At 43.4% G+C, this 20,746-nt stretch overlaps 32 non-coding genes and 1 pseudogene across 32 annotated transcripts; 1 reads left to right on the forward strand and 32 right to left on the reverse strand.

Moving 5' to 3' along the window:
• Positions 1-83: 83 nt before the first annotated feature.
• On the reverse strand, positions 84-156 carry trnam-cau (transfer RNA methionine (anticodon CAU)). Its single transcript has one exon. It is a non-coding gene; the product is annotated as a tRNA-Met (tRNA).
• Positions 157-467: 311 nt separating this feature from the next.
• trnam-cau (transfer RNA methionine (anticodon CAU)) lies at positions 468-540 on the reverse strand. The gene has a single exon. It is a non-coding gene; the product is annotated as a tRNA-Met (tRNA).
• A 1,805-nt stretch (positions 541-2,345) lies between these two features.
• trnam-cau (transfer RNA methionine (anticodon CAU)) lies at positions 2,346-2,418 on the reverse strand. Its single transcript has one exon. It is a non-coding gene; the product is annotated as a tRNA-Met (tRNA).
• A 706-nt stretch (positions 2,419-3,124) lies between these two features.
• On the reverse strand, positions 3,125-3,196 carry trnam-cau (transfer RNA methionine (anticodon CAU)). The gene has a single exon. It is a non-coding gene; the product is annotated as a tRNA-Met (tRNA).
• A 312-nt stretch (positions 3,197-3,508) lies between these two features.
• trnam-cau (transfer RNA methionine (anticodon CAU)) lies at positions 3,509-3,582 on the reverse strand. Its single transcript has one exon. It is a non-coding gene; the product is annotated as a tRNA-Met (tRNA).
• A 158-nt stretch (positions 3,583-3,740) lies between these two features.
• Positions 3,741-3,813, reverse strand: trnam-cau (transfer RNA methionine (anticodon CAU)). Its single transcript has one exon. It is a non-coding gene; the product is annotated as a tRNA-Met (tRNA).
• Positions 3,814-3,972: 159 nt separating this feature from the next.
• trnam-cau (transfer RNA methionine (anticodon CAU)) lies at positions 3,973-4,045 on the reverse strand. Its single transcript has one exon. It is a non-coding gene; the product is annotated as a tRNA-Met (tRNA).
• A 313-nt stretch (positions 4,046-4,358) lies between these two features.
• On the reverse strand, positions 4,359-4,431 carry trnam-cau (transfer RNA methionine (anticodon CAU)). The gene has a single exon. It is a non-coding gene; the product is annotated as a tRNA-Met (tRNA).
• Positions 4,432-4,720: 289 nt separating this feature from the next.
• On the reverse strand, positions 4,721-4,793 carry trnam-cau (transfer RNA methionine (anticodon CAU)). The gene has a single exon. It is a non-coding gene; the product is annotated as a tRNA-Met (tRNA).
• Positions 4,794-5,105: 312 nt separating this feature from the next.
• Positions 5,106-5,178, reverse strand: trnam-cau (transfer RNA methionine (anticodon CAU)). Its single transcript has one exon. It is a non-coding gene; the product is annotated as a tRNA-Met (tRNA).
• Positions 5,179-5,488: 310 nt separating this feature from the next.
• trnam-cau (transfer RNA methionine (anticodon CAU)) lies at positions 5,489-5,561 on the reverse strand. Its single transcript has one exon. It is a non-coding gene; the product is annotated as a tRNA-Met (tRNA).
• Positions 5,562-5,872: 311 nt separating this feature from the next.
• Positions 5,873-5,945, reverse strand: trnam-cau (transfer RNA methionine (anticodon CAU)). Its single transcript has one exon. It is a non-coding gene; the product is annotated as a tRNA-Met (tRNA).
• Positions 5,946-6,250: 305 nt separating this feature from the next.
• trnam-cau (transfer RNA methionine (anticodon CAU)) lies at positions 6,251-6,323 on the reverse strand. The gene has a single exon. It is a non-coding gene; the product is annotated as a tRNA-Met (tRNA).
• Positions 6,324-6,635: 312 nt separating this feature from the next.
• trnam-cau (transfer RNA methionine (anticodon CAU)) lies at positions 6,636-6,708 on the reverse strand. The gene has a single exon. It is a non-coding gene; the product is annotated as a tRNA-Met (tRNA).
• Positions 6,709-7,020: 312 nt separating this feature from the next.
• On the reverse strand, positions 7,021-7,093 carry trnam-cau (transfer RNA methionine (anticodon CAU)). Its single transcript has one exon. It is a non-coding gene; the product is annotated as a tRNA-Met (tRNA).
• Positions 7,094-7,405: 312 nt separating this feature from the next.
• Positions 7,406-7,478, reverse strand: trnam-cau (transfer RNA methionine (anticodon CAU)). The gene has a single exon. It is a non-coding gene; the product is annotated as a tRNA-Met (tRNA).
• A 1,303-nt stretch (positions 7,479-8,781) lies between these two features.
• Positions 8,782-8,854, reverse strand: trnam-cau (transfer RNA methionine (anticodon CAU)). The gene has a single exon. It is a non-coding gene; the product is annotated as a tRNA-Met (tRNA).
• A 312-nt stretch (positions 8,855-9,166) lies between these two features.
• trnam-cau (transfer RNA methionine (anticodon CAU)) lies at positions 9,167-9,239 on the reverse strand. The gene has a single exon. It is a non-coding gene; the product is annotated as a tRNA-Met (tRNA).
• Positions 9,240-11,924: 2,685 nt separating this feature from the next.
• On the forward strand, positions 11,925-13,128 carry LOC144048737 (uncharacterized; annotated as a pseudogene).
• Positions 13,129-14,507: 1,379 nt separating this feature from the next.
• Positions 14,508-14,580, reverse strand: trnam-cau (transfer RNA methionine (anticodon CAU)). Its single transcript has one exon. It is a non-coding gene; the product is annotated as a tRNA-Met (tRNA).
• Positions 14,581-14,728: 148 nt separating this feature from the next.
• Positions 14,729-14,801, reverse strand: trnat-cgu (transfer RNA threonine (anticodon CGU)). The gene has a single exon. It is a non-coding gene; the product is annotated as a tRNA-Thr (tRNA).
• Positions 14,802-15,126: 325 nt separating this feature from the next.
• trnam-cau (transfer RNA methionine (anticodon CAU)) lies at positions 15,127-15,199 on the reverse strand. The gene has a single exon. It is a non-coding gene; the product is annotated as a tRNA-Met (tRNA).
• Positions 15,200-15,510: 311 nt separating this feature from the next.
• trnam-cau (transfer RNA methionine (anticodon CAU)) lies at positions 15,511-15,583 on the reverse strand. Its single transcript has one exon. It is a non-coding gene; the product is annotated as a tRNA-Met (tRNA).
• A 532-nt stretch (positions 15,584-16,115) lies between these two features.
• trnam-cau (transfer RNA methionine (anticodon CAU)) lies at positions 16,116-16,188 on the reverse strand. Its single transcript has one exon. It is a non-coding gene; the product is annotated as a tRNA-Met (tRNA).
• Positions 16,189-16,499: 311 nt separating this feature from the next.
• On the reverse strand, positions 16,500-16,572 carry trnam-cau (transfer RNA methionine (anticodon CAU)). The gene has a single exon. It is a non-coding gene; the product is annotated as a tRNA-Met (tRNA).
• A 311-nt stretch (positions 16,573-16,883) lies between these two features.
• trnam-cau (transfer RNA methionine (anticodon CAU)) lies at positions 16,884-16,956 on the reverse strand. The gene has a single exon. It is a non-coding gene; the product is annotated as a tRNA-Met (tRNA).
• Positions 16,957-17,419: 463 nt separating this feature from the next.
• On the reverse strand, positions 17,420-17,492 carry trnam-cau (transfer RNA methionine (anticodon CAU)). Its single transcript has one exon. It is a non-coding gene; the product is annotated as a tRNA-Met (tRNA).
• Positions 17,493-18,026: 534 nt separating this feature from the next.
• trnam-cau (transfer RNA methionine (anticodon CAU)) lies at positions 18,027-18,099 on the reverse strand. The gene has a single exon. It is a non-coding gene; the product is annotated as a tRNA-Met (tRNA).
• A 544-nt stretch (positions 18,100-18,643) lies between these two features.
• On the reverse strand, positions 18,644-18,716 carry trnam-cau (transfer RNA methionine (anticodon CAU)). The gene has a single exon. It is a non-coding gene; the product is annotated as a tRNA-Met (tRNA).
• A 311-nt stretch (positions 18,717-19,027) lies between these two features.
• trnam-cau (transfer RNA methionine (anticodon CAU)) lies at positions 19,028-19,100 on the reverse strand. The gene has a single exon. It is a non-coding gene; the product is annotated as a tRNA-Met (tRNA).
• A 545-nt stretch (positions 19,101-19,645) lies between these two features.
• trnam-cau (transfer RNA methionine (anticodon CAU)) lies at positions 19,646-19,718 on the reverse strand. The gene has a single exon. It is a non-coding gene; the product is annotated as a tRNA-Met (tRNA).
• Positions 19,719-20,030: 312 nt separating this feature from the next.
• On the reverse strand, positions 20,031-20,103 carry trnam-cau (transfer RNA methionine (anticodon CAU)). The gene has a single exon. It is a non-coding gene; the product is annotated as a tRNA-Met (tRNA).
• Positions 20,104-20,414: 311 nt separating this feature from the next.
• On the reverse strand, positions 20,415-20,487 carry trnam-cau (transfer RNA methionine (anticodon CAU)). Its single transcript has one exon. It is a non-coding gene; the product is annotated as a tRNA-Met (tRNA).
• Between the last annotated feature and the right edge of the window lie 259 nt (positions 20,488-20,746).

The following is a 20,746-nucleotide window of genomic DNA, read 5'->3' on the forward strand; positions in this document are numbered from 1 at the left end:
CGTGGAAAAAGCAGTTGTACAAGGATTCGTGCATCCTCTCTTTACACCAATTTTAACTGAAGATGTTTGGGAAAAGGTAGTAATGCCCTGTATGAGGCTCGAACTCATGACCTTCAGATTATGAGACTGACGCGCTACCAACTACGCTAACAAGGCCACATGCAAACTGGAAGCAAAGACTGAAAAGTGGAGGGTTCCATTGGCTCAAACCCGTACATGAAAATAGACTGTTTAAACAAATGTTGACAAACTGTCCAAGAAGTTGACTTTTTTGGACTGCAACTATGACGAAAGAAGACATTCCCCTTGAACACTTTCCCTGTATGAGGCTTGAACTCATGACCTTTAGATTATGAGGTAAGAGGTGGGGAAGTAAAGCCAACACGTGGAAAAAGCGGTTGTACATGGATTCGTGCATACTCTCTTTACACCAATTATAACTGAAAATGTTTGGGAAAACACAGTCATGCCCTGTATGAGGATCGAACTCATGACCTTCAGATTATGAGACTGACGCTCTACCAACTGCGCTAACAAGGCCACATGCAAACTAGAAGCAAAGACTAACACCTAAATAGTGCTTTACTTCTGTAAAACGCTTTCACCAACAATGAAAAAGTGTTTTTTGATTGCAAAATACGTTTATTTCCATTCAACAGTGTAACAATTTGACAAAACAATTTCGCAAACTATTTACAAATGTGTGCAACTGTGGTACTACTTACAATTATGTGGATGTTTCAAATACAGTTTTTCCTTTTGTAACGCTCTCTTGCGTGCAAGGAGACGCCAGGACTCGCACAACAGTTTACTTTCACTTTCTCATTGGTCCGTTTTGCGTGCAAACGTTACACTTTCTTGACGGCCTTTTTTTCCGGGGAATAAAAAGCAAGTAGCAGACTGTACACACTTCCTCCGATGAATATGCATTGGACTCGGGGCACTCTCCGTCGTCCGATCGAACGTCCGCCTGTGCGTGCTCGGTTGCGCTCCGCATTACGACACCGTCATAGCCGCCGCGTCAGCGGTTCCAATTTCGCCGTCAAGCTCGGATTCACCTTCATCATCATCGATGATGATCATCGTCGTCATCAATGTACTATTTTAGCGTTGGTCGATGCCTTTCGTCTTGTAAGTGTAGAGCTGCTTGCAAACGCTCGCCATTGCCCGTTCCCTCCTCCATCTAGCTCCATCTAATGTCTTCTACTGCCGCGTCAATGCTTCCCAACCACGGAGTCACCACCCTCATCTTCATCATCGATGATGATCATCGTCGTCAACAATGTGCTCTTTCAGCGATGCTTTTGGTCTTTGAAAAAAACGGCTCGGCCGTGAGCTCCTCGCGACCGGCCGCCATTTTTCCTTTGTCTTCCATTCTCATCTCCTGCTCGACGCTCTAGCTCCGCCTCTACTGACGCCCACCCGATCTTGTCAAAAGAGAGTCATCGCTGCCCTCTAGGGGCCAAAAATAGTCATAAGGCACAACAGACAGGCTGGAAACTTTCACCAGACATGCGGAAGGGTTTCCTCTACCCGTTTCAAAAATAAAAAATAAATCATTGGATGACGTCTTTTGACGTCATTGGCAGTGCTCCATAGGTTTTTACTTGACGTCTTTAAACATCAGTGGCAGTGAAAGAGTGAAGATGGGACATGCTATTTAGTCTAAAAAAGTTCCTTCTCAGCGTTTTGTGCGAAAACACATTTGGTCCTTGAGAACAGAATCTGTTTGGATCACCACACCTGACTCTGTTTTCGCCATCGCTCATGGAAAAATACCCAGAGAGTATGTTTTGTCTACAAATGAAAGAGAGGAGGTCTTTTTAACTATAAGAAACCGTTGTGCACGCGGAAGAGCTACATTAGACGCTCTGAATCCCACCTGTTTAAGTGATGAATTAGAGGCTGTTATCTGTCCAGAGATCTCTGACTGATGAAAAATCATTTTTGCAAAGGTGTATTTTTCTTACATTAAATCTATCTTCATTTTTGGAACACGCAAAGAGGACAAAATAATTGTATTCCTCTTTCAAAGGCCACATGTAACCTGAAAGCAAAGACTGAAACGTGGAATGGTCCAATGGGCTCAAACACATGAATATAGGCTGGTTGAACGAATGTTGAAAAGTTGTCAAAAAAGTTGACTTTTTCGGACTGCAATTTGGACGAAAGAAGACATGACCCTTGAACACTTGCCCTGTATGATGCTTGAACTCATGACCTTCAGATTATGAGGTAAGAGGTGGGGAAGTAAAGCCAACACGTGGAAAAAGCGGTTGTACATGGATTCGTGCACACTCTCTTGACACCAAATTTAACTGAAAATGTTTGGGAAAACGCAGTCATGCCCTGTATGAGGATCGAACTCATGACCTTCAGATTATGAGACTGACGCGCTACCAACTGCGCTAACAAGGCCACATGCAAACTGGAAGCAAAGACTGAAAGGTGGAATGGTCCAATGGGCTCAAATTTCCATGAATATAGGCTGGTTGAACGAATGTTGAAAAGTTGTCAAAAAAGTTGACTTTTTCAGACTGCAACTTGGACGAAAGAAGACATTACCCTTGAACACTTCCCCTGTATGAGGCTCGAACTCTTGCCCTGTATGAGGCTTGAACTCATGACCTTCAGATTATGAGGTAAGAGGTGGGGAAGTAAAGACAACACGTGGAAAAAGCAGTTGTACAAGGATTTGTGCATACTGTCTTTACACCAATTTTAACTGAAGATGTTTGGGAAAAGGTAGTAATGCCCTGTATGAGGTTTGAACTCATGACCTTCAGATTATTAGACTGACGCGCTACCAAATGCCACATGTAAACTGGAAGCAAAGACTGAAAAGTGGAATTGTCCAATGGGCTCAAACATACATGAAAATAGACTGGTTGAACAAATGTTGACAAACTGTCCAAGAAGTTGACTTTTTTGGAATGCAACTATGACTAAAGAAGACATTCCCCTTGAACATTTGCCCTGAATAAGACTTGAACTCATGACCTTCAGATTATGAGGTAAGAGGTGGGGAAGTAAAGCCAACACGTGGAAAAAGCAGTTGTACAAGGATTTGTGTATACTCTCTTTACACCAATTTTAACTTTAGATGTTTGGGAAAACGCAGTCCTGCCCTGTATGAGGATCGAACTCATGACTTCAGATTATGAGACTGACACGCTACCAACTGCGCTAACAAGGCCACATGCAAACTGGAAACAAAGACTGAAAGGTGGAACGGTCCAATGGGCTCAAACTCGTATATGAATATAGGCTGGTTGAACGAATGTTGAAAAGTTGTCAAAAAAGGTGACTTTTTCGGACTGCAACTAGGACGAAAGAAGGCATTACCCTTGAACACTTGCCCTGAATAAGGCTTGAACTCATGACCTTCAGATTATGAGGTAAGAGTTGGGGAAGTAAAGCCAAAACGTGGAAAAAGCGGTTGTTCAAGGATTTGTGCATACTCTCTTTACACCATTTTTAACTGAAGATGTTTGGGAAAAGGTAATAATGCCCTGTATGAGGCTTGAACTCATGACCTTCAGATTATGAGACTGACGCGCTACCAACTACGCTAACAAGAACACATGCAAACTGGAAGCAAAGACTGAAAAGTGGATGGTTCCATTGGCTCAAACCCGTACATGGAAATAGACTGTTTAAACAAATGTTGACAAACTGTCCAAGAAGTTGACTTTTTTGGACTGCAACTATGACGAATGAAGACATTACCCTTGAACACTTGCCCTGTATGAGGCTTGAACTCATGACCTTCAGATTATGAGACTGACGCGCTACCAACTGCGCTAACAAGGCCACATGCAAACTGGAAGCAAAGACTGAAAGGTGGAATGGTCCAATGGGCTCAAATTTACATGAATATAGTCTGGTTGAACGAATGTTGAAAAGTTGTCAAAAAAAGTTGACTTTTTCGGACTGTAACTTGGACGAAAGAAGACATTACCCTTGAACACTTGCCCTGTATGAGGTTTGAACTCATGACCTTCAGATTATGAGACTGACGCGCTACCAACTGCGCTAACAAGGCCACATGCAAACTGGAAACAAAGACTGAAAGGTGGAACGGTCCAATGGGCTCAAACTCGTACATGAATATAGGCTGGTTGAACGAATGTTGAAAAGTTGTCAAAAAAGTTGACTTTTTCGGACTGCAACTTGGACGAAAGAAGACATTCCCCTTGAAAACTTGCCCTGTATGAGGCTTGAACTCATGACCTTCAGATTATGAGGTAAGAGGTGGGGAAATAAAGCCAACACGTGGAAAAAGCAGTTGTACAAGCGTTCATGCATACTCTCTTTAGACCAATTTTAAACTGAAGATGTTTGGGAAAAGGTAGTAATGCCCTGTATGAGTTTTGAACTCATGACCTTCTGATTATGAGACTGACACGCTGCCAACTGCGCTAACAAGGCCACATGCAAACTGCAAGCAAAGACTGAAAGGTGGAATGGTCCAATGGGCTCAAACATGAATATAGGCTGGTTGAACGAATGTTGAAAAGTTGTCAAAAAAGTTGACTTTTTCGGACTGCAACTTGGACGAAAGAAGACATTACCCTTGAACGCTTGAACTCATGACCTTCAGATTATGAGGTAAGAGTTGGGGAAGTAAAGCCAACACGTGGAAAAAGCAGTTGTACAAGGATTTGTGCATACTCTCTTTACACCAATTTTAACCGAAGATGTTTGGGAAAGGTAGTAAGGCCCTGTATGAGGTTTGAACTCATGACCTTCAGATTATGAGACTGACGCGCTACCAACTGCGCTAACAAGGTCACATGCAAAATGGAAGCAAAGACTGAAAGGTGGAACGGTCCAATGGGCTCAAACCCGTACATGAAAATAGACTGGTTGAACAAATGTTGACAAACTGTCCAAGAAGTTGACTTTTTTGGACTGCAACTATGACGAAAGAAGACATTCCCCTTGAACACTTGCCCTGTATGAGGCTTGAACTCATGACCTTCAGATTATGAGGTAAGAGGTGGGGAAGTACAGCCAACACGTGGAAAAAGCGGTTGTACAAGGATTCGTGCATACTCTCTTTACACCAATTTTAACTGAAAATGTTTGGGAAAACGCAGTCATGCCCTGTATGAGGATCGAACTCATGACCTTCAGATTATGAGACTGACGCTCTACCAACTGCGCTAAAAAGGCCACATGCAAACGCGAAGCAAAGACTGAAAGGTGGAATGGTCCAATGGGCTCAAATTTACATGAATATAGGCTGGTTGAACAAATGTTGAAAAGTTGTCAAAAAAGTTGTCTTTTTCGGACTGCAACTTGGACGAAAGAAGACATTACCCTTGAACACTTGCCTTGTATGAGGCTTGAACTCATGACCTTCAGATTATGAGGTAAGAGGTGGGGAAGTAAAGCCAACACGTGGAAAAAGCGGTTGTACATGGATTTGTGCATACTCTCTTTACACTAATTTTAACTGAAAATGTTTGGGAAAACACAGTCATGCCCTGTATGAGGATCGAACTCATGACCTTCAGATTATGAGACTGACGCGCTACCAAATGCGCTAACAAGGCCACATGCAAACTGGAAGCAAAGACTGAAAGGTGGAATGGTCCAATGGGCTCAAACTTACATGAATATAGGCTGGTTGAACGAATGTTGAAAAGTTGTCAAAAAAGTTGACTTTTTCGGACTGCAACTTGGACGAAAGAAGACATTACCCTTGAACACTTGCCCTGTATGAGCCTTGAACTCATGACCTTCAGATTATGAGGTAAGAGGTGGGGAAGTAAAGACAACACGTGAAAAAAGCAGTTGTACAAGCGTTCATGCATACTCTCTTTAGACCAATTTTAAACTGAAGATGTTTGGGAAAAGGTAGTAATGCCCTGTATGAGTTTTGAACTCATGACCTTCTGATTATGAGACTGACACGCTGCCAACTGCGCTAACAAGGCCACATGCAAACTCCCAGCAAAGACTGAAAGGTGGAATGGTCCAATGGGCTCAAACATGAATATAGGCTGGTTGAACAAATGTTGAAAAGTTGTCAAAAAAGTTGACTTTTTCGGACAGCAACTTCGACGAAAGAAGACATTACCCTTGAACGCTTGCGTGTATAAGGCTTGAACTCATGACCTTCAGATTATGAGGTAAGAGTTGGGGAAGTAAAGCCAACACGTGGAAGAAGCAGTTGTACAAGGATTTGTGCATACTCTCTTTACACCAATTTTAACCGAAGATGTTTGGGAAAAGGTAGTAATGCCCTGTATGAGGTTTGAACTCATGACCTTCAGATTATGAGACTGACGCGCTACCAACTGTACTAACAAGGCCACATGCAAACTGGAAGCAAAGACTGAAAGGTGGAATTGTCCAATGGGCTCAAACCCGTACATGAAAATAGACTGGTTGAACAAATGTTGAAAAACTGTCCAAGAATTTGACTTTTTTGGACTGCAACTAGGACGAAAGAAGACATTCCCCTTGAACACTTGCCATGAATGAGGCTTCAAGCCATGACCTTCAGATTATGAGGTACGAGGTCGGGAAATAAAGCCAACACGTAGAAAAAGCGGTTGTACAAGGATTCGTGCATAGTCTCTTTACACCAATTTCAACCGAAGATGTTTGGGAAAAGGTAGTAATGCCCTGTATGAGGTTTGAACTCATGACCGCCAAATTATGAGACTGACGCGCTACCAACTGCGCTAACAAGGCCACATGCAAACCGGGAGCAAAGACTGAAAGGTGGAATTGTCCAATGGGCTCAAACCCGTACATGAAAATAGACTGGTTGAAAAAATGTTGAAAAACTGTCCAAGAAGTTGACTTTTTTGGACTGCAACTATGACGAAAGAAGACATTCCCCTTGAACACTTGCCATGAATGAGGCTTGAACTCATGACCTTCAGATTATGAGGGAAGAGGTGGGGAAGTAAAGCCAATTTGTGGAAAAAGCGGTTGTACAAGGATTCGTCCATACTCTCTTTACAACAATTTTAACTGAAGATGTTTGGGAAAAGGTAGTGATGCCCTGTATGAGGTTTGAACTCATGACGTTCAGATTATGAGACTGACGCACTACCAACTGCGCTAACAAGGCCACATGCAAACTGGAAGCAAAGATTGAAAGGTGGAATTGTCCAATGGGCTCAAACCCGTACAGGAATATAGGCTGGTTGAACGAATGTTGAAAAGTTGTTAAAAAAGTTGACTTTTTCGGACTGCAACTAGGGCGAAAGAAGACATTACTCTTGAACACTTGCCCTGTATGAGGCTTGAACCCATGACCTTCAGATTATGAGGTACGAGGTCGGGAAATAAAGCCAACAGGTGGAAAAAGCGGTTGGACAAGGATTCATGCATACTCTCTTTACTCCAATTTTAACTGAAGATGTTTGAGAAAAGGTATTGATGCCCTGTATGAGGTTTGAACTCATGACCTTCAGATTATGAGACTGACGCAATACCAACTGCGCTAACAAGGCCACATGCAAGATGGAAGCAAAGACTGAAAGGTGGATGGTCCAACGGGCTCAAACCCGTACAGGAATATAGGCTGGTTGAACGAATGTTGAAAAGTTGTCAAAAAAGTTGACTTTTTCGGACTGCAACTAGGACGAAAGAAGACATTCCCCTTGAACACTTGCCCTGTATGAGGCTTGAACCCATGACCATCAGATTATGAGGTATGACGTGGGGAAATAAAGCCAACACGTGGAAAAAGCGGTTGTACAAGGATTCGTGCATACTCTCTTTACAATAATTTTAACCAAAGATGTTTGGGAAACAGTAGCGATGGCCTGTATGAGGTTTGAACACATGACCTTTAGATTATGAGACTGACACGCTACCAACTGCGCTAACAAGGCCACATGCAAATTGGAAGCAAAGACTGGAAGGTGGATGGTCCAACGGGCTCAAACCCGTACATGAAAAAAGGCTGGTTGAACGAATGTTGAAAAGTTGTCAAAAAAGTTGACTTTTTCGGACTGCAACCAGGACGAAAGAAGACATTCCCCTTGATCATTTGCCCTGTATGAGGCTTGAACCCATGACCTTCAGATTATGAGGTAAGAGGTGGGGAAGTAAAGCCAACACGTGGAAAAAGCACTTGTACAAGGATTCGTGCATACTCTCTTTACACCAATTTTAACTGAAGATGTTTGGGAAAAGGTAGCGATGCTCTGTATGAGGTTTGAACTCATGACCTTCAGATTATGCGCTACCAACTGCGCTAACAAGGCCACATGCAAACTGGAAGCAAAGACTGAAAGGTGGAATTGTCCAATGGGCTCAAACCCGTACATGAAAATAGACTGGTTGAACAAATGTTGAAAAACTGTCCAAGAAGTTGATTTTTTTGGACTGCAACTATGACGAAAGAAGACATTCCCCTTGAACACTTGCCATGAATGAGGCTTGAACTCATGACCTTCAGATTATGAGATTGACACGCTACCAACTGCGCTAACAAGGACACATGCAAATTAGAAGCAAAGACTGGAAGGTGGAATTGTGCAACGGGCTCAAACCCGTACATGAAAATAGGCTGGTTGAACAAATGTTGAAAAGTTGTCCAAAAAGTTGACTTTTTCAGACTGCAACTAGGACGAAAGAAGACATTACCCTTGAACATTTGCCCTGTATGAGGCTTGAACCCATGACCTTCAGATTATGAGGTACAAGGTCTGGAAATAAAGCCAACGCGTGGAAAAGCGGTTGTACAAGGTTTCGTGCATACTCTCTTTACACTGATTTTAACCAACGATGTTTGGGAAACAGTAGTAATGCCCTGTATGAGGTTTGAACTCATGACCTTCAGATTATGAGACTGACGCGCTACCAACTGCGCTAACAAGGACACATGCAAACTGGAAGCAAAGACTGAAAGGTAAAATTGTCTAATGGGCTCAAACCCGTACAGGAATATAGGCTGGTTGAACGAATGTTGGAAAGTTGTCAAAAAAGTTGACTTTTTCGGACTGCAACTAGGACGAAAGAAGACAGTACCCTTGAAAGCTTGCCCTGTACGAGGCTTGAACCCATGACCTTCAGATTATGAGGTACGAGGTGGGGAAGTAAAGCCAATTTGTGGAAAAAGCGGTTGTACAAGGATTCGTGCATACTCTCTTCACTCCAATTTTAACTGAAGATGTTTGGGAAAAGGTAGCGATGCCCTTTATGAGGTTTGAACTCATGACCTTCAGATTATGAGACTGATGCGCTACCAACTGCACTAACAAGGCCACATGCAAAGTGGAAGCAAAGACTGAAAGGTGGAATTGTCCAATGGGCTCAAACTGAAGACATTTAACATTTTCAATTTGATGTTTTACTGTTTTTGAATTTACTTATAGGCATATCAATGTGATATAATCATGAGTGTTTAAAAAGAATACAGTGGGATGGTGATTTTGTGAACTTTATTTGTTCTTCGTACCCTCAATGCTGTTGGAGGGGGAATGTGCATGATGTTGTCAGAGTCTCTTGTCATTAGAGACTGAAGGTCTGGGGTCAGATTTTGATTACTTCTGTTCCCCCAATCAAGAAGGGGAACTGTATAAAGATGTCTGTTTACCGTCAACCTTACACCTTTGTTCAATCTAGGAGATGACATGTCTGCCCTTTGTTCAATCAAGAGCCGGGAGGAGGATCCTTTTATCTTTTGAGTATAAATGAGTCGATGTTCTGTAAATTGTCACACACTTGGGGTCATCACGTTGCATTCTGATGTGGTGTCCTGACTGTGTCTTTAGAGGCCTCTAAATAAATTCTTGCAAGAAAACTTCATCAGATCCTGAATACAATTATTTGGACACGCAAAGATTACACTTAACTCTTTCACTGCCAGACGTTTTCAGAAACGGGTTGTCCCCACTGCCAGCCGATTTAAGCATTTTGAGTGATCTTTCAAGGTCCACAGAAAATGTTGTGTTTGGACTATGGAAACACACATACTACCAAATGAAAGATTGGACTTTCATCTTTCAGCTTTCATCAGAAAAAAAAAGTTTGTTTCTACCTTATTCCGTTCTTCAGTAATCAACAATAGAAAATGGTTACTTTCACCGAAATTCTCTCTTTTGAAACAAAAAACGGAGAAAAAGAGCTTTTTGTGAAACGATGTTATTTCATGCACTCTAGTGAATTGTACACTTCTTTTTGTCCATGAATGATGCCACAAACACCTAAATAGTGCTTTACTTCTGTAAAACGCTTTCACCAACAATGAAAAAGTGTTTTTTGATTGCAAAATACGTTTATTTCCATTCAACAGTGTAACAATTTGACAAAACAATTTCGCAAACTATTTACAAATGTGTGCAACTGTGGTACTACTTACAATTATGTGGATGTTTCAAATACAGTTTTTCCTTTTGTAACGCTCTCCTGCGTGCAAGGAGACGCCAGGACTCGCACAACAGTTTACTTTCACTTTCTCATTGGTCCGTTTTGCGTGCAAACGTTACACTTTCTTGACGGCCTTTTTTTCCGGGGAATAAAAAGCAAGTAGCAGACTGTACACACTTCCTCCGATGAATATGCATTGGACTCGGGGCACTCTCCGTCGTCCGATCGAACGTCCGCCTGTGCGTGCTCGGTTGCGCTCCGCGTTACGACACCGTCATAGCCGCCGCGTCAGCGGTTCCAATTTCGCCGTCAAGCTCGGATTCACCTTCATCATCATCGAGGATGATCACCGTCGTCATCAATGTACTATTTTAGCGTTGGTCGATGCCTTTCGTCTTGTAAGTGTAGAGCTGCTTGCAAACGCTCGCCATTGCCCGTTCCCTCCTCCATCTAGCTCCATCTAACGTCTTCTACTGCCGCGTCAATGCTTTCCAACCACGGAGTCACCCTCATCTTCATCATCTATGATGATCATCGTCGTCAAAAATGTGCTTTTTCAGCGATGCTTTTGGTCTTTGAAAAAAACGTCTCGGGTGTGAGCTCCTCGCGACCGGCCGCCATTTTTCCTTTGTCTTCCATTCTCATCTCCTGCTCGACGCTCTAGCTCCGCCTCTACTGACGCCCACCCGATCTTGTCAAAAGAGAGTCATCGCTGCCCTCTAGGGGCCAAAAATAGTCATTAGGCACAACAGACAGACTTGAAACTTTCTCCAGACATGCGGAAAGGGTTTCCTCTACCCGTTTCAAAAAAAAAAAAAAAAATCATTGGATGACGTCTTTTGACGTCATTGGCAGTGAAGCGTAGGTTTTTACTTGACGTCTTTAAACGTCAGTGGCAGTGAAAGAGTTAATATCTGTTTCATTTTCGTCTTATTTGTGTTTGTCTGAAAAAAAAAAAAGAAAAATTTTTTTTTTTTTGGGGGGATTAATGAGAATATTTTTGATCTGTTATATCGTAGTATCATAAGTGAGACGTCACTGACTTTATAAATATTAAAAACGACTAATTAATACATATAATGGACGACATTTTTGATCAAGATTCCGGCTGGTTTGATTTGCATAAACTTCCGGTCCATATTCTGAACCCTTCGCTGAGCGAACAGATAAAGGCTGCAACGCTCGTGATGATTGAAGCGCTCCCACCACGCCAGAGAACACAGCAGGAGCTGAGGCGCAAACGTGAGACGGAGGTTGCCGATCTCAAGAAGATTGTGGAGGACGAGGCCAAAGCCCACGAGCATCTGATGGCCGACATGAGACAGAAACACAACCAGGCCTTTGACGAGCTTAATGAACAGCTGGAGCAGGCCAAGCGGAACAAGATGTCTATGGAGAAATCAAAACAGGCCCGAGAGAGCGAATGGAACGAGGTGCAAATCGAGCTCAAGACCCTGACGCAAGGCAAATCCGATTCAGAGCACCGTCGCAAGAAAGCAGAGTCCCAAGTTCAGGAGCTTCAGGTCAAATTTGGAGACAGCAAACGGCAGAGGCAGGAGATGGCGGACAAGATGGCCAAAATGCAGTCTGAGCTGGACAATGTCAACAGCCTTCTGACTGAAGCCGAGGGCAAAAACATCAAATTCAGCAAAGACCTTTTTCTTCAGTGGAGTCTCAGCTTCAGGATGCACAGGAACTGTTCCAAGAGGAGACTCGTCAGAAGCTCAACATCTCCACTCGCTTGCGGCAGCAGGAGGATGAGCAGAACAACCTGCGCGAGATGCTGGATGAAGAGGAGGAGGGCAAGAGAAACGTGGAGAAGCAGGTCTGCTACGTTTCAGGCACAGCTGGCCGACATGAAGAAGAAGTTGGATCAGGAGACGGCCAACCTGGAGAGCGCGCAGGAGGCTCGCAAGCGCGTCCAACGTGACGCCGACTCGTTGCAGCAGCAGCTGGAAGAGAAGACGGCCGCTTACGACAAATTGGATAAGACCAAAACCCGTTTGCAGCGGGAGCTGGATGACCTCATGGTGGATCAGGACAACCTGAGGCAGGTGGTTTCCAACCTGGACAGGAAAGAAGAAGTTCGACCAGATGCTGGCTGAGGAGAAGACCATCTCCAGCCAGTATGCCGAGGAGCACGACCGGGCCGAAGCAGACGCCAGGGAGAAGGACACGCGGGCGCTAACGCTAGCCCGTGAGCTGGAGGCCTTGGAGGCAGATGCCCTGCACTACCAGGAGGATCTTGCCACAGCCGAGAGACTCAAAAGACAAACGCAGGCAGAGAGAGACGAGCAGGATGAGATTAACAACGGCAATGCTAAAAATGCTCTGCTGACTGAAGAGAAGAGGAGGCTGGAGGCTCGCATAGCCCAGTTGGAGGAAGATTTGGAGGAGGAGCTACTCAACACCGAGATGATCAACGAGCGTCTGAAGAGAACCACACTGCAGATGGAGCAGCTGACCACGGAGCTTGGCGCCGAGCACAGCAGCGTCCAGCGACTGGAGGGCGCTCGTTCCCAGCTGGATCGCCAAAACAAGGAGCTGAAGCTGAAGCTGCAGGAGCTTGAAAGCACCATCAAGTCAAAGTACAAGTCCACCATCGCCTCCCTGGAGGCCAAAATCGCTCAAATGGAGGAGCAGCTCGACATTGAGTCAAAGGAGCGTCAACAAGCATCCCGGCTGGTCAGGAGGACTGAGAAGAAGCTGAAGGAGGTCGCTGAAAGAAGATTCATTGGAGTGCCTTTTCCATGGGCAAAGATGGGCAAAGATGGGCACAGTTGATTCGCCTGGAAAAGCTGATCAAGTGTCAATCTGCTGGTGAAAGGGGGAAATCACTCAATGGTGATTTGAATCACATGCCCCTTTTCATCAATTCACAAGGATAGAGTCACACTGGGAATGAAGTCCCGTGACCTTTCCTGTGATCTCTGGCAGTGAGCCAGGGTTCGGAAAGAGGCTGACAAACGGCTCTTTTTTTTTAAAAAATTGACCAACTGTCGAACGCACTTTTCATTCAACAAGACCTTCATCAGGAGATGGCTTCGAGGAACGGACACATCTGCTATTGCGTCGTGACACTTAACCACATCACATAGTGTTATGCCTCACATTTATTATGCCCCTTCCACTGAATTTTTTAATGAATCAAACTGAATTCTAACTGCTAAGCCCCTCTATCTTTCTCTCTCTCTCTCACCTGCTATTCTTATTTTCTGAACTCCACACATAAACATTGCTTCATTTTTGCGACGATCAAGATTTGCGCTGGACTTTCTCTATAGACTATTGTGGGATTAAATGTCCGGTTTTTGAACTTATAGAAGTTCAATGGTAGGACTGAAGACATTTAACATTTTCAATTTGATGTTTTACTGTTTTTGAATTTACTTATAGGCATATCAATGTGATATAATCATGAGTGTTTAAAAAGAATACAGTGGGATGGTGATTTTGTGAACTTTATTTGATCTTCGTACCCTCAATGCTGTTGGAGGGGGAATGTGCATGATGTTGTCAGAGTCTCTTGTCATTAGAGACTGAAGGTCTGGGGTCAGATTTTGATTACTTCTGTTCCCCCAATCAAGAAGGGGAACTGTATAAAGATTTCTGTTTACCGTCAACCTTACACCTTTGTTCAATCTAGGAGATGACATGTCTGCCCTTTGTTCAATCAAGAGCCGGGAGGAGGAACCTTTTATCTTTTGAGTATAAATGAGTCGATGTTCTGTAAATTGTCACACACTTGGGGTCATCACGTTGCATTCTGATAAGGTGTCCTGACTGTGTCTTTAGAGGCCTCTAAATAAATTCTTGCAAGAAAACTTCTTCATCAGATCCTGAATACAATTATTTGGACACGCAAAGATTACACTTAATATAGTAATCTAAATATTCCTTCAAAACCCGTACATGAAAATAGACTGGTTGAACAAATGTTGAAAAACTGTCCAAGAAGTTGACTTTTTTGGACTGCAACTATGACGAAAGAAGACATTCCCCTTGAACACTTGCCCTGAATGAGGTTTGAACTCATGACCTTTAGATTATGAGGTACGACGTGGGGAAATAAAGGAAACACGTAGAAAAGGCGGTTGTACAAGGATTCGTGTATACTCTCTTTACAACATTTTTAACTGAAGATGTTTGGGAAAAGGTAGTAATGCCCTGTATGAGGTTTGAACTCATGACCTTCAGATTATGAGACTGACGCGCTACCAACTGCGCTAACAAGGCCACATGCAAACTGGAAGCAAATACTGGAAGGTGGATGGTCCAACGGGCTCAAACCCGTACATGAAAATAGGCTGGTTGAAAAACTGTCCAAGAAGTGGACTTTTTTGGACTGCAACTATGAGGAAAGAAGACATTCCCCTTGAACACTTGCCATGAATGAGGCTTGGACTCATGACCTTCAGATTACGAGACTGACGCGCTACCAACTGCGCTAACAAGGCCACATGCAAACTGGAAGCAAAGACTGAAAGCAAAGACTGAAAGGTAAAAGTGTTCAATGGGCTCAAACCCGTACAGGAATATAGGCTGGTTGAACGAATGTTGGAAAGTTGTCAAAAAAGTCGACTTTTTCGGACTGCAACTAGGATGAAAGAACACATTAGCCGTGAACACTTGCCCTGTATGAGGTTTGAACCCATGACCTTCAGATTATGAGGTACGATGCGGGGAAATAAAGCCAACACGTGGAAAAAGCGGTTGGACAAGGATTCGTGCATACTCTCTTTACTCCAATTTTAACTGAAGATGTTTGGGAAAAGGTAGTGATGCCCTGTATGAGGTTTGAACTCATGACCTTCAGATTATGAGACTGACGCGCTACCAACTGCGCTAACAAGGTCACATGCAAATTGGAAGCAAAGACTGAAAGGTGGATGGTCCAACGGGCTCAAACCCGTACATGACAAAAGGCTGGTTGAACGAATGTTGAAAAGTTGTCAAAAAAGTTGACTTTTTCGGACTGCAACTAGGAGGAAAGAACACATTACTCGTGAACACTTGCCCTGTATGAGGTTTGAACCCATGACCTTCAGATTATGAGGTACGACGCGGGGAAATAAAGCCAACATGTGGAAAAAGCAGTTGTACAAGGATTCATGCATACTCTCTTTACACCAATTTTAACCGAAGATGTTTGGTAAAAGGTAGTAATGCCCTGTATGAGGTTTGAACTCATGACCTTCAGATTATGAGACTGACGCGCTACCAACTGCGCTAACAAGGCCACATGCAAACTGGAAGCAAAGACTGAAAGGTGGAATGGTCCAATGGGCTCAAACTCGTACAAAATATAGGCTGGTTGAACGAATGTTGAAAAGTTGACTTTTTCGGACTGCAACTAGGACGAAAGAAGACATTACCCTTGAACATTTGCCCTGTATGAGCCTTGAACCCATGACCTTCAGATTATGAGATTTACGCGCTACCAACTGCGCTAACAAGGGCACATGCAAAGTGGAAGCAAAGACTGAAAGGTGGAATTGTCCAATGGGCTCAAACCCGTACATGAAAATAGACTGGTTGAACAAATGTTGAAAAAATGTCCAAGAAGTTGACTTTTTTGGACTGCAACTATGACGAAAGAAGACATTCCCCTTGAACACTTTCCATGAATGAGTCTTGAACTCATGACCTTCAGATTATGAGGTAAGAGGTGGGGAAGTAAAGCCAATTTGTGGAAAAAGCGGTTGTACAAGGATTCGTCCATACTCTCTTTACACCAATTTTAACTGAAGATGTTTGGGAAAAGATAGCGGTGCCCTGTATGAGGTTTGAACTCATGACCTTCAGATTATGAGATTGACGCGCTACCAACTGCGCTAACAAGGCCACATGCAAACTGGAAGCAAAGACTGAAAGGTGGATGGTCCAACGGGCTCAAACCCGTACATGAAAATAGGCTGGTTGAACGAATGTTGAAAAACTGTCCAAGAAGTTGACTTTTTTGGACTGCAACTATGACGAAAGAAGACATTCCCCTTGAACACTTGCCCTGAATGAGGTTTGAACTCATGACCTTTAGATTATGAGGTACGACGTGGGGAAATAAAGGCAACACGTAGAAAAAGCAGTTGTACAAGGATTCGTGCATACTCTCTTTACAACATTTTTAACTGAAGATGTTTGGGAAAAGGCAGTAATGCCCTGTATGAGGTTTGAACTCATGACCTTCAGATTATGAGACTGACGCGCTACCAACTGCGCTAACAAGGCCACATGCAAATTGGAAGCAAAGACTGGAAGGTGGATGGTCCAACGGGCTCAAACCCGTACATGAAAATAGGCTGGTTGAACGAATGTTGAAAAACTGTCCAAGAAGTTGACTTTTTTGGACTGCAACTATGACGAAAGAAGACATTCCCCTTGAACACTTGCCCTGAATGAGGTTTGAACTCATGACCTTTAGATTATGAGGTACGACGTGGGGAAATAAAGGCAACACGTAGAAAAAGCAGTTGTACAAGGATTCGTGCATACTCTCTTTACAACATTTTTAACTGAAGATGTTTGGGAAAAGGTAGTAATGCCCTGTATGAGGTTTGAACTCATGACCTTCAGATTATGAGACTGACGCGCTACCAACTGCGCTAACAAGGCCACATGCAAACTGGAAGCAAAGACTGAAAGGTAAAATTGTTCAATGGGCTCAAACCCATACAGGAATATAGGCTGGTTGAACGAATGTTGGAAAGTTGTCCAAGAAGTTGACTTTTTTGGACTGCAACTATGACGAAAGAAGACATTCCCCTTGAACACTTTCCATGAATGAGTCTTGAACTCATGACCTTCAGATTATGAGGTAAGAGGTGGGGAAGTAAGCCAATTTGTGGAAAAAGCGGTTGTACAAGGATTCGTCCATACTCTCTTTACACCAATTTTAACTGAAGATGTTTGGGAAAAGACAGCGGTGCCCTGTATGAGGTTTGAACTCATGACCTTCAGATTATGAGGTACGACGCGGGGAAATAAAGCCAACACGTGGAAAAAGCGGTTGTACAAGGATTCATGCATACTCTCTTTACACCAATTTTAACCGAAGGGGTTTGGGAAAAGGTAGTAATGCCCTGTATGAGGTTTGAACTCATGACCTTCAGATTATGAGACTGACACGCTACCAACTGCGCTAACAAGGCTACATGCAAAGTGGAAGCAAAGACTGAAAGGTGGAATTGTCCAATGGGCTCAAACCCGTACAGGAATATAGGCTGGTTGAACGAATGTTGAAAAGTTGTCAAAAAAGTTGACTTTTTCGGACTGCAACTAGGACAAAAGAAGACATTACCCTTGAACATTTGCCCTGAACCCATGACCTTCAGATTATGAGATTTACGCGCTACCAACTGCGCTAACAAGGCCACATGCAAAGTGGAAGCAAAGACCGAAAGGTGGAATTGTCCAATGGGCTCAAAACCGTACATGAAAATAGACTGGTTGAACAAATGTTGAAAAACTGTCCAAGAAGTTGACTTTTTTGGACTGCAACTATGACGAAAGAAGACATTCCCCTTGAACACTTGCCCTGAATGAGGTTTGAACTCATGACCTTTAGATTATGAGGTACGACGTGGGGAAATAAAGGCAACACGTAGAAAAAGCAGTTGTACAAGGATTCGTGCATACTCTCTTTACAACATTTTTAACTGAAGATGTTTGGGAAAAGGTAGTAATGCCCTGTATGAGGTTTGAACTCATGACCTTCAGATTATGAGACTGACGCGCTACCAACTGCGCTAACAAGGCCACATGCAAATTGGAAGCAAAGACTGGAAGGTGGATGGTCCAACGGGCTCAAACCCGTACATGAAAATAGGCTGGTTGAATGAATGTTGAAAAACTGTCCAAGAAGTTGACTTTTTTGGACTGCAACTATGACGAAAGAAGACATTTCCCTTGAACACTTGCCATGAATGAGGCTTGGACTCATGACCTTCAGATTATGAGACTGACGCGCTACCAACTGCGCTAACAAGGCCACATGCAAACTGGAAGCAAAGACTGAAAGGTAAAATTGTTCAATGGGCTCAAACCCATACAGGAATATAGGCTGGTTGAACGAATGTTGGAAAGTTGTCCAAGAAGTTGACTTTTTTGGACTGCAACTATGACGAAAGAAGACATTCCCCTTGAACACTTTCCATGAATGAGGCTTGAACTCATGACCTTCAGATTATGAGGTAAGAGGTGGGGAAGTAAAGCCAATTTGTGGAAAAAGCGGTTGTACAAGGATTCGTCCATACTCTCTTTACACCAATTTTAACTGAAGATGTTTGGGAAAAGATAGCGGTGCCCTGTATGAGGTTTGAACTCATGACCTTCAGATTATGAGACTGACGCGCTACCAACTGCGCTAACAAGGCCACATGCAAACTGGAAGCAAAGACTGAAAGGTGGATGGTCCAACGGGCTCAAACCCGTACAGGAATATAGGCTGGTTGAACGAATGTTGAAAAGTTGTCAAAAAAGTTGACTTTTTCGGACTGCAACTAGGAGGAAAGAACACATTACCCGTGAACACTTGCCCTGTATGAGGTTTGAACCCATGACCTTCAGATTATGAGGTACGACGCGGGGAAATAAAGCCAACACGTGGAAAAAGCGGTTGTACAAGGATTCATGCATACTCTCTTTACACCAATTTTAACCGAAGGGGTTTGGGAAAAGGTAGTAATGCCCTGTATGAGGTTTGAACTCATGACCTTCAGATTATGAGACTGACACGCTACCAACTGCGCTAACAAGGCCACATGCAAACTGGAAGCAAAGACTGAAAGGTGGAATTGTCCAATGGGTTCAAACCCGTACAGGAATATAGGCTGGTTGAACGAATGTTGAAAAGTTGTCAAAAAAGTTGACTTTTTCGGACTGCAACTAGGACAAAAGAAGACATTACCCTTGAACATTTGCCCTGTATGAGCCTTGAATCCATGACCTTCAGATTATGAGATTTACGCGCTACCAACTGCGCTAACAAGGCCACATGCAAAGTGGAAGCAAAGACTGAAAGGTGGAATTGTCCAATGGGCTCAAACCCGTACATGAAAATAGACTGGTTGAACAAATGTTGAAAAACTGATCAAGAAGTTGACTTTTTTGGACTGCAACTATGACGAAAGAAGACATTCCCCTTGAACACTTGCCCTGAATGAGGTTTGAACTCATGACCTTTAGATTATGAGGTACGATGTGGGGAAATAAAGGCAACACGTGGAAAAAGCAGTTGTACAAGGATTCGTGCATACTCTCTTTACAACATTTTTAACTGAAGATGTTTGGGAAAAGGTAGTAATGCCCTGTATGACGTTTGAACTCATGACCTTCAGATTATGAGACTGACGCGCTACCAACTGCGCTAACAAGGCCACATGCAAACTGGAAGCAAAGACTGAAAGGTAAAATTGTTCAATGGGCTCAAACCCATACAGGAATATAGGCTGGTTGAACGAATGTTGGAAAGGTGTCAAAAAAGTCGACTTTTTCGGACTGCAACTAGGACGAAAGAACACATTACCATTGAACACTTGCCATGAATGAGTCTTGAACTCATGACCTTCAGATTATGAGGTAAGAGGTGGGGAAGTTAAGCCAATTTGTGGAAAAAGCGGTTGTACAAGGATTCGTCCATACTCTCTTTACACCAATTTTAACTGAAGATGTTTGGGAAAAGGTAGCGGTGCCCTGTATGAGGTTTGAACTCATGACCTTCAGATTATGAGACTGACACGCTACCAACTGCGCTAACAAGGCCACATGCAACCTGGAAGCAAAGACTGAAAGGTGGATTGTCCAACGGGCTCAAACCCGTACAGGAATATAGGCTGGATGAACGAATGTTGAAAAGTTGTCAAAAAAGTTGACTTTTTCGGACTGCAACTAGGATGAAAGAACACATTACCCGTGAACACTTGCCCTGTATGAGGTTTGAACCCATGACCTTCAGATTATGAGGTACGACGCGGGGAAATAAAGCCAACACGTGGAAAAAGCGGTTGTACAAGGATTCATGCATACTCTCTTTACACCAATTTTAACCAAAGGGGTTTGGGAAAAGGTAGTAATGCCCTGTATGAGGTTTGCACTCATGACCTTCAGATTATGAGACGGACGCGCTACCAACTGCGCTAACAAGGCCACATGCAAACTGGAAGCAAAGACTGAAAGGTGGAATTGTCCAATGGGCTGAAACCCGTACAGGAATATATGCTGGTTGAACGAATGTTGAAAAGTTGTCAAAAAAGTTGACTTTTTCGGACTGCAACTAGGACGAAAGAAGACATTACCCTTGAACATTTGCCCTGTATGAGCCTTGAACCCATGACCTTCAGATTATGAGGTACGAGGTCGGGAAATAAAGCCAACACGTGGAAAAAGCGGTTGGACAACGATTCGT

Source organism: Vanacampus margaritifer, chromosome 3, assembly GCF_051991255.1.
Source record: "Vanacampus margaritifer isolate UIUO_Vmar chromosome 3, RoL_Vmar_1.0, whole genome shotgun sequence".
In the NCBI taxonomy this organism is placed as follows: domain Eukaryota; kingdom Metazoa; phylum Chordata; class Actinopteri; order Syngnathiformes; family Syngnathidae; genus Vanacampus; species Vanacampus margaritifer.